Source organism: Geospiza fortis, unplaced genomic scaffold, assembly GCF_000277835.1.
Source record: "Geospiza fortis unplaced genomic scaffold, GeoFor_1.0 scaffold186, whole genome shotgun sequence".
NCBI classification, from domain to species: Eukaryota; Metazoa; Chordata; class Aves; order Passeriformes; family Thraupidae; genus Geospiza; species Geospiza fortis.
In genome coordinates, this window is record NW_005054331.1 from 3,487,429 (window position 1) to 3,495,598 (window position 8,170).

The 8,170-nt window shown below is 44.2% G+C and overlaps 1 long non-coding RNA gene across 1 annotated transcript; it reads right to left on the reverse strand.

Moving 5' to 3' along the window:
- Window positions 1-385: 385 nt before the first annotated feature.
- On the reverse strand, window positions 386-7,946 carry LOC115947930. The gene is made up of 3 exons (XR_004081783.1): window positions 7,902-7,946; window positions 754-849; window positions 386-439 (listed from the first exon to the last, which is right to left on the reverse strand). It is a non-coding gene; the product is annotated as an uncharacterized LOC115947930 (long non-coding RNA).
- Between the last annotated feature and the right edge of the window lie 224 nt (window positions 7,947-8,170).

The following is an 8,170-nucleotide window of genomic DNA, read 5'->3' on the forward strand; positions in this document are numbered from 1 at the left end:
GTCCTGCTTGATGCAGAGGATGCTGTGCTGAAATGGCTGCTGGAGGCAGTCGTGAGTCTTCTGCAGGTCTTGCTGCCTGGTTTTAGAAAAACACATTACCAGAGCGGTTTTCTTGTGAAATTTTATTATTGAGGGTGGTGTGCATATGCACACACATTACCACAAATGGCTACAGATAATCACAGACATCTTATCTGAAAAATATATGGGTTTTTTTTTGAGTTTCCCATTTCTTGAGATTTTCATGTTTGTGGCCCAAAGAAGATGGCATCTTCCCATTTCAAGCTACTGACAGCCACAACACCTGTTACTCTCCTTCTCTTAAGCCCAGGTCCCCACCAACAGGTTTCTTGTGTCTCTCTTCCACTGCTCACACTGAGTAGCTGCTTGCTTATCCCAAAATTACAAAATCTGTGCCTTTACTCACTGAAGCAGGTACCTGAAACAGTAAACACAGCACAATGAAGTCTTTCTCTGCTATGTTATGGATAAAGAGAAATTAAAACAAGATTGACAGAGACAACACACAGGGACAAGGCAGTAACTACTCCCTTAGCAAACATAAAACCCACTCAGAGAATGTGGAAAGTTTTCACCAAATCTGTCTCAGATGGGTCTTTCTATCTTGCTTGCTCACAGCCTTCCCTCCTGTCAAGCATGGGGTGCACCTTCTCTCCCCACAGCCCTACATATGGACGGACACACAGAACCACACAGCCATGCAGGGGATCACACTGGACTCCTGATGCTTACCCAGATAACCTGAAGGCTGCAGCAACTTTGCAGGGTCAAAGCACTTGTCCAGAGGTCTTAACAATTCCAAGGGTCCTGCATCCCCTTTGCAGGCACCTGTAGAGATAAAAATTTAGAACAGCATTTATACGTGCTGGTGAAGATGTGAAGCTGCCATGCACAAAGGCTTTTTACAGCACACATTGCTTGTTCCCCCATGCACTTGGCAAGGAGCCTTATGCTCTTTTTCACCAGGAAGGGAACACAGCAGTTTTGATAGCCTTATTAAGCAAGAAGCCAAAAATTCACACTCCTGTTCAGCTTTTACAAACATACAAGGAAGAAAGGTAGCTTGTGGGAAAAATAGCAATCAGGTGAGCCAGTCTGATAAGCTGGCTGCACCTACCCAAGTGGTAGGCAACAAAGAGAAATCTGCAGTGATTCTGTGAAAACCACCAAGACACAATGACAAGAGAAAATGAATCCTTAGAAAAGCCAAGTTCACACCACAAGGATGCATCCCTGCCTCCACCAAGCATGTCTTCACAGGAACAAACATGCAAGAAAGTCCTTGTCCCAAAACTCATACCAACATAGACCGTATACTATATTCTGCAGTCTCAAGCCCATTCCACCACTGCCATAATGGTCTGTCACTGTGCTCCCACCAGCTTGGTATGTTGTGGTCAGCACAGTGCTTACACAGCTGTCTCACGCCCATGGCACACTGGCAGAGGAGTGGGAGTCTCCTGCTTATCTGATGACAGACCTGGTCTGAAGCAGGTGTGGAGCCTAACACACACTGGGACTGCTAGTGCATAGGTCTGTTGTCTTGTTCCACCACTGCCTTTTATTTCCCTTCTGTCCTGACATGGCTTTCACCCAGGCAGGGCTGGTTTTGGAATGGGCATGGTGGTAGCAAAGTGTCACTCCTTGGTTGTGGCTATGGAGGTAGCAAGAGCTGAGAGGGAGCTCAAAGGGCCGCCTGAGTGTTTGGAAAAAAGCCTATGGTGACTGTCTTGTAGCTTACACCTAGGGTGGTCTCCAGATTTTCTATACAGTGGTCCTCACTACCACAATTAAATAATCCAGATTAGTTAAAAAAAAAAAAACAACCACCACACAAGAGAGTGAGGATCACAACTGCTGCTTTGTGGGCTTGCTGACCTTAGGGAGAGTCTTGAAACTGCATTTGAGAGATACAGGTGTCCCAGGATGGTGCAGTGTCTCAAGAGAGAAGCTGCAACCATCAGGAATAACTGCTCAAACAAGAATTCCCTATTCATTCCCAAAATTTGCTGGCTGTGCAGGGAACAGGAATGTTTGCTCTCACACCCAACAATTATCTTCTCAGATAACACTGTCAGTTATGCAAAATCACAATAAACATTTTTTCTTTTAGTAAATCTGTAAAAACTGATGCTTTCATCAGACAAGCTCCTCTATTTAAAGCTAGTGCTAGTGAGGCAAAGCAGGCAGCAGCATCAAGTAGCAGTCTGCCCCAAAACAGTCCTGTTACCTCTCTACCATCAAAAACAAGGTGTGGTTTTCCATTGTGAGCTTTTTCAAGCCTTGAGTGTCATCCTGCCTTTGTCCTACACAGTCCCCAGCCAGGCAGCTGACTGTGGTGGTCAGCAGGAGCATCCCCATCCCTTCCATGAAGCCTGATTCCCATTCCCACTTAGGCCTCCAACAGTTCCAAACCCATCAGAATCCACAGGGATGCTCAGGCATCCACCACCCATTTCTCAGTAGCTAAAGCTCCTTCCAGTACCATACACACCATGAATTAGAATCTCTGCCCATTAGTCAGTGAAGCTGTGCACTCCTCATGGTTGCAAGTGTGGTTTCCAGTGAGCAGCTCTCTCTCACTGCCCTCCTCAGCAGGTCTGCACGCCAGCAGCTCTGAGATGGGTTTGATGCTATAAATATGTCATGTGTAATCATTCAGAGCCATGTGTGGGTCATCTTTACAGTCTATCCCCATCTTGCACAATATGATAAGTGTTTAACTACCTCCCAGTCCAGCTGCAGCCTTAAATTGGGGTTGCTATGTGAGAAAGAGCAGCAAGGAGCAGTCTCCTCTGAAGTGCAGTGTTTTGCCTGCACAGGATCTTTTTGGAGAAGTACAGGAGCTGCTATGAACACACTTTCCAAAAAGCCACCCTTTTCCTATGGGTTGGAGAGGAGGCAGCAGCCCAAGCCATGTATAGCAGAGGGGGTCCCTGTAAAAGTAAACAATCTGATGGCTTTGAATTATCCCTTTTGGGGAGAAGGAAGTCAATGGCATGTCTCTCAGGAAATTCCAGTACTGATTTTCGCCCAGACACTCTTACACAGCCACTGTCACAGGCTATGTCCATTGGTACTGGAACATTAAATTTGAGAATGCTTTGATGATTAGCACCCTCACAGGCTCTGGGGCTGCTGGCAGGGGAGCCAGAGCAGCCCCCTTTCCCTGGCAAGGTGGGTTTTTGCCCATGTGTCCAGAGGAAAGGCTTATGAGCTTTGCCAGATACAAAGAAGGTGTCGGGTTTATAGCTGTGAAATCTTTCCAGTGAACCAAGGAAGTTTCCTAAACACTAAAATAATCCTTTATTTCTTTTTGAGTCCTTGGGAACTGATATTTTCTCTCTTTTCCTCTGAGTGGAAATGCCGTCTATTAGACAAATAAGACTACCAAAGCCCTCTTGCCTTCCATTAGATGCCAGCAATTGTGTACCTCTCGTCACATGTCAGACATGCACATCAGGAAACTGGAGCTGCAAAGCAAAAGTGGAGAGCAAGTGTATCTGTATTGGGTGCTCTAGATTTTGTGTGGTTCCTGAAGGAAAATGTGGTCTAGAAGCTGCAAGCACAGCTCCCTTCCCTGGACCCATGTCAGCCTGGACAAATCATGTTATCCCTGGTCTGTTGGACAAGTATTTGAATAATTTGAATAATTATTTTTCTTATGTGTTTAAATTATTGATAATAAACATCTATTTGTCTCAAAACCTTGCCCAAGTATAAGTAAAGAAGCTTTCTTCCCTTAAAAGCTTCTGGTTTTCCTGTAATGGCTTCACATTAGATTTTTAAGCCACTAGATTGAAGACTTCCTCCATGCAGCCTGGAAGAGAAGAAACAATTGTCAGATGTCATGGCCTGTGTAAAATCAAAGAGAAAACAGGATACATAACTCCAAACTTAATTCCAGCTTCTGTTAAATCAGAATGGCCCGCTGTGCAATTGCTTGATGATATTTGAATACAGTGCTTCAACATAACTTCCCAGTGTCATCTGTTACAGTTCTAACACTCAGGCAATTTTTGAACAATAGTGATGGGGTGTGATTTGGCAGTAAGAACCTCAGGAAGCCATATATTTCCCCTTGACACAGTATTATCTAATATACTAGCTATCTCAGGTTGCAGCAGCTCTGAAACCTAGCAGAGGGGTTATGACTTAACAGAAATAATAAAATTCATTTATTGCTTATTAGACATGAAGCGATTACATTTTTAGCATTCCACCTCCCTGCTCCTACTACAGTCTATCCCCAAGAAGGGGGAACATGCCACTTGAGTTTAGGGCTCTTTGCTAGTGCTTTAGAAGCTCACTTTATGCTGGTGGCCGTGCGTGGTGCAGTTGGCTCCCCACACACCGTGGCTTGGCAAAGAGCCCTCTGCCCAAATGCAGGCTCCAATACTGCTCTGTCTGCTGTAGCAGAGGGAGGTGCTGCACAATGCTCCCCAAACTCAGCCATGGAGGACACAATGGGGAGGGTCCATGGGGCTGAGCAGAGTCTGGATAGGGGTGCAGCCTGTGCTGGGGAGCTGTGGGGCAGGAGAGATGGGTGGTGGGCAGCTGGTGGCTCACTGGCTGGCTTGTCTGCAAGAGAGCATCCTCTGGGATGTGATGTTTGGGGCACAATGTAGCTCTTAGGAGTGGCATAGACAGCGACTACAGTGTGGTCTGGAGATACCAGCACTTCTGGTAGAAAGTCCATTTTAGGGGCAGACACAACCTGTGGTGTTGATGTACTTTCTTTTCTCAGTAACCTAATTACTGTTGTCAATTACTGTAGAAAACCTTCAGGCATGTCCTATGACTGCCTTTAGAAATTAATTGAGGACTTTAGGATCCTGTCTTTGCAGTTATTTCTTTCTCATTGCCCATTTTCCTTCCTCTGTTTCTGAAAAAGTCTTTCCATTTAATTTCCTCTCATTTCATCGCCTCTTCCTTAATGGATATTATGTACCTGTTACACAAAGCCAGATGATTTCCACAAATTTAGCATTTGATTGTTTCTAATGTTGAGAAAGAACCAGAGCATGAGACAGCGTGGGTGCTGCTGCAGGACAGATTCTGCTTTCACTTACACTGACATAAATCAAGTTGGTTTATGACATGTAGTCATGGTATTCTGTATTTACATCAGATGTGAGGTCTGTTATCCTCTGAATTCCATCATAATGTCAAAGAAATATGCTTTTGAAGAAAATATCAATTTTTCCAATTAAAAAATATTTTGAAAATCATATCAGAATTTAAAAATATTTTATGTACTTAACAGCACTGTGATTTTTAATTCAATATTCACAATATTATCTGGCAGCACTGCCTCTTGCCTGTTACCACAATCTTCACCCAGCACAGAAACTGTTCACAATGGGATTTTCCTTTGACTTTAACCCCTCAGATTTCCATTCACATTGCCACACACAGCGCACATTTAAAATGCTATAAAAGATATTAATAATGCCTGAATCTACAAAGCAGAACACAGAAAGAGAAAGGATGGAAAAGCAAAACATAATTCTCCCTGTTGAAATTTAAGCAGCACAAAGAGATTAATTCTCCAGCTCTTTCCAGAAGCGTCATGGGATCTTTAAAGACCACAGACAAACCGGGCCAAGGTCTTTCAGTCCCCTCAAGAGTAATGCTCTCTTCACACCATATAAACCATATAAAGGAACCACCGAGGGAAAGCCTCCCAACAATTCACACAGCTGTGTAACCCATAACCTGGCACGGGAGGGTTTGTGTGCCCATGCCCCCAGCACATCTCCTGACCAGTGCCGAGCATGTTCCTGCCGGACAGATGGACGGACGCGTGGCCCTGGCAGCCCTGGCTCATTATGGCAGCCTCTTGAGCAGGCATTTGTGACTGCCCAGGCTGCTGCAGATGGGTTTAATGAGATTAACTCTCTTCAAAAGAGATGTACTAACAACTGCCTGTATTCTCCTCTTAATGAGACACATCATCTGCTTGGGATGGAAATAGAGGCACACCAGCCCTGCCAGCCCCAGCACCACTGACACAGGGAACTGTTTCTCTGAAGAACTCTTTGTTTTCCAAGTTAAATGCTGTGAGTTGAGCTGTTGTCCTTCCTCACCCCTGTGCCAGAGCAGGACACAGCCATAAAGGTCCTCCTGAAGCACAGGGTCTCCTCCCCTCTTTTAGACTGAGGTGGGAAGTGAAAGCTTTTCCAGAGCTTACAGGGGAAGCAGGGGATTCATCCTGGACAGCAGCATACCATGGCCACAGTGCCCTTGCTGCCTAAGGTCTATGGGCCCCCTCAGCCAGGAGGGGAATTAGTGGTTGTGGGCGATGCAGACACAACTCAATACTGCTGCTGGCAAAATGCCAACCGGAGCAAAATCCAGATATGCGCAGCCTTTGGAGAGAAAGAGGACGCTTATGAATGCCAAGAAAAGTGACATTGCCAGATTGATGGCAAGCTCGCAGCAAAAATACACATCTGCAGATGAAAAGGAAGGAAAGTGAGTACAGAGAGAAAAGAGCCCAGCAGCAGGAGAGAGGCAGTGGCAGGGGAGTTCAGCAGCCTACCCACAGGCTGGAGAGCTTACATCAGCCCCAGAGAGACAGTTTTCTGGATGCAAGTTTTGGATCTCAGAGTAACTAGGCCACGAGCTTGCACATCAGAGGGAAAGCTAATCTCCACTCGGTCTTAATTAACACCCAGCAGTTAATTCAAAGAAAACAACAGTAGCTGAGTATTAAATAATTCAAGACAACCATACAATTGGATTCACAGAGGAAAAAATGAAACACTGGAAAATGACAGTGCTCTGGTAAACATTAAAACATATGATGAACAGGTAAGCAATTTAGTTTAGAAGGCTTTAAAACTAAAATAAAATCCCTAAAAAGTTACCTATTCAAAACTGTTATGCTACTCAAAGCAGTCAGAAGATATGCATGGGATTGAGTAAGAGGGAACCAGGCACAGCACAGGAATGCCAAGTCCCAAGATTTAAGAGGTAATTTGAGCCAGTCCTTCAGCATTTAGAAATCTGACCCTACTGAGGGCAATAAACAGGATTATAAATTATGGTAGGTGATAAATTACCAGGAAATCAGAAGGATCAACAAAGGCTTCAAAGGGATATAACAAAAAAAACCCACTACAGATAAAAAGAAGTTTTCTTAAGTCTGTCGAATGTGATAGCCATTGGAAAGAATCCACAGGACTGTGGGAGCACCAGGGTCCAAAGGAAGCAACTGAAGGAGCACAAGGCAGGCTATATTTCGGTGTAAGTCTTCACCTGTGTTAATTTTGGACCTATTCCCAAAGAGAAGATGAAGCTATTGGGGAAATACCACAACTGAGGTGTTGGACCAAACTGCAAAAGGTGGGAGCTGCTAGTTTGAGATAGTCTAACCAAGTGGGAAGGTGCTCCACTCCTCAAGCCAGCTGATGGGCTGAAAGAAAGTAAACTCACTATGTGCCTGAGGACTTCAAATGGAAAACTTATCCAGTATGAACACACATAGGGGTTAAGATATGGCAATGATCAGTAATTGCTGCATTCATGTCTCAGAACTGGTTGAAACTATCATTGAAATTAGAGCAATGTAACATCTGAAGGCAAAGTAAGTTGTTTGAATTTCTAGTCAGGTATCTACTCCTGCAGATAAATAGTGAGAGTAAGGTCAGAGTACTATCATGGCAGGAGGCAGAAAGCAGTGGGTAGGACTATGGGCTTATTTTCATTACGAATATATGGTGAAACACCGAAGATCCTGAACTGGTGCCTGTATTACTCACAATGTTTATGAATAATTTGGGAATCAGTGCGAGTTGTAAGATAGCAAAATTATGGGTGATTCAAAGAAGGAAGTAGACAGAGTTATACACAGTAGATTCTTGGCAATTGCTTACCTGATCCATTTCTAAAAGCCCAGGTAGTGGAGATTTCACTGTTCCCCTTTTCCAGTCTGCTTCAGTGCTGCACAGTCCTTGCTTTGCAGAAATTTTCCTGGTAAGCAGTAACCTCTTTTCCTTGCTGTAATGTCTGACATTACTTTTCATCCAACCCTTTGCAGACATTGAAAAGTTTATTCCTTTCCTATCACTTAGCTTTTGTATACTTAAAGAATTATTTTTCCGTTTAGTAACTTGAGAGTGTCATTTTGAGATATTTAAGGATT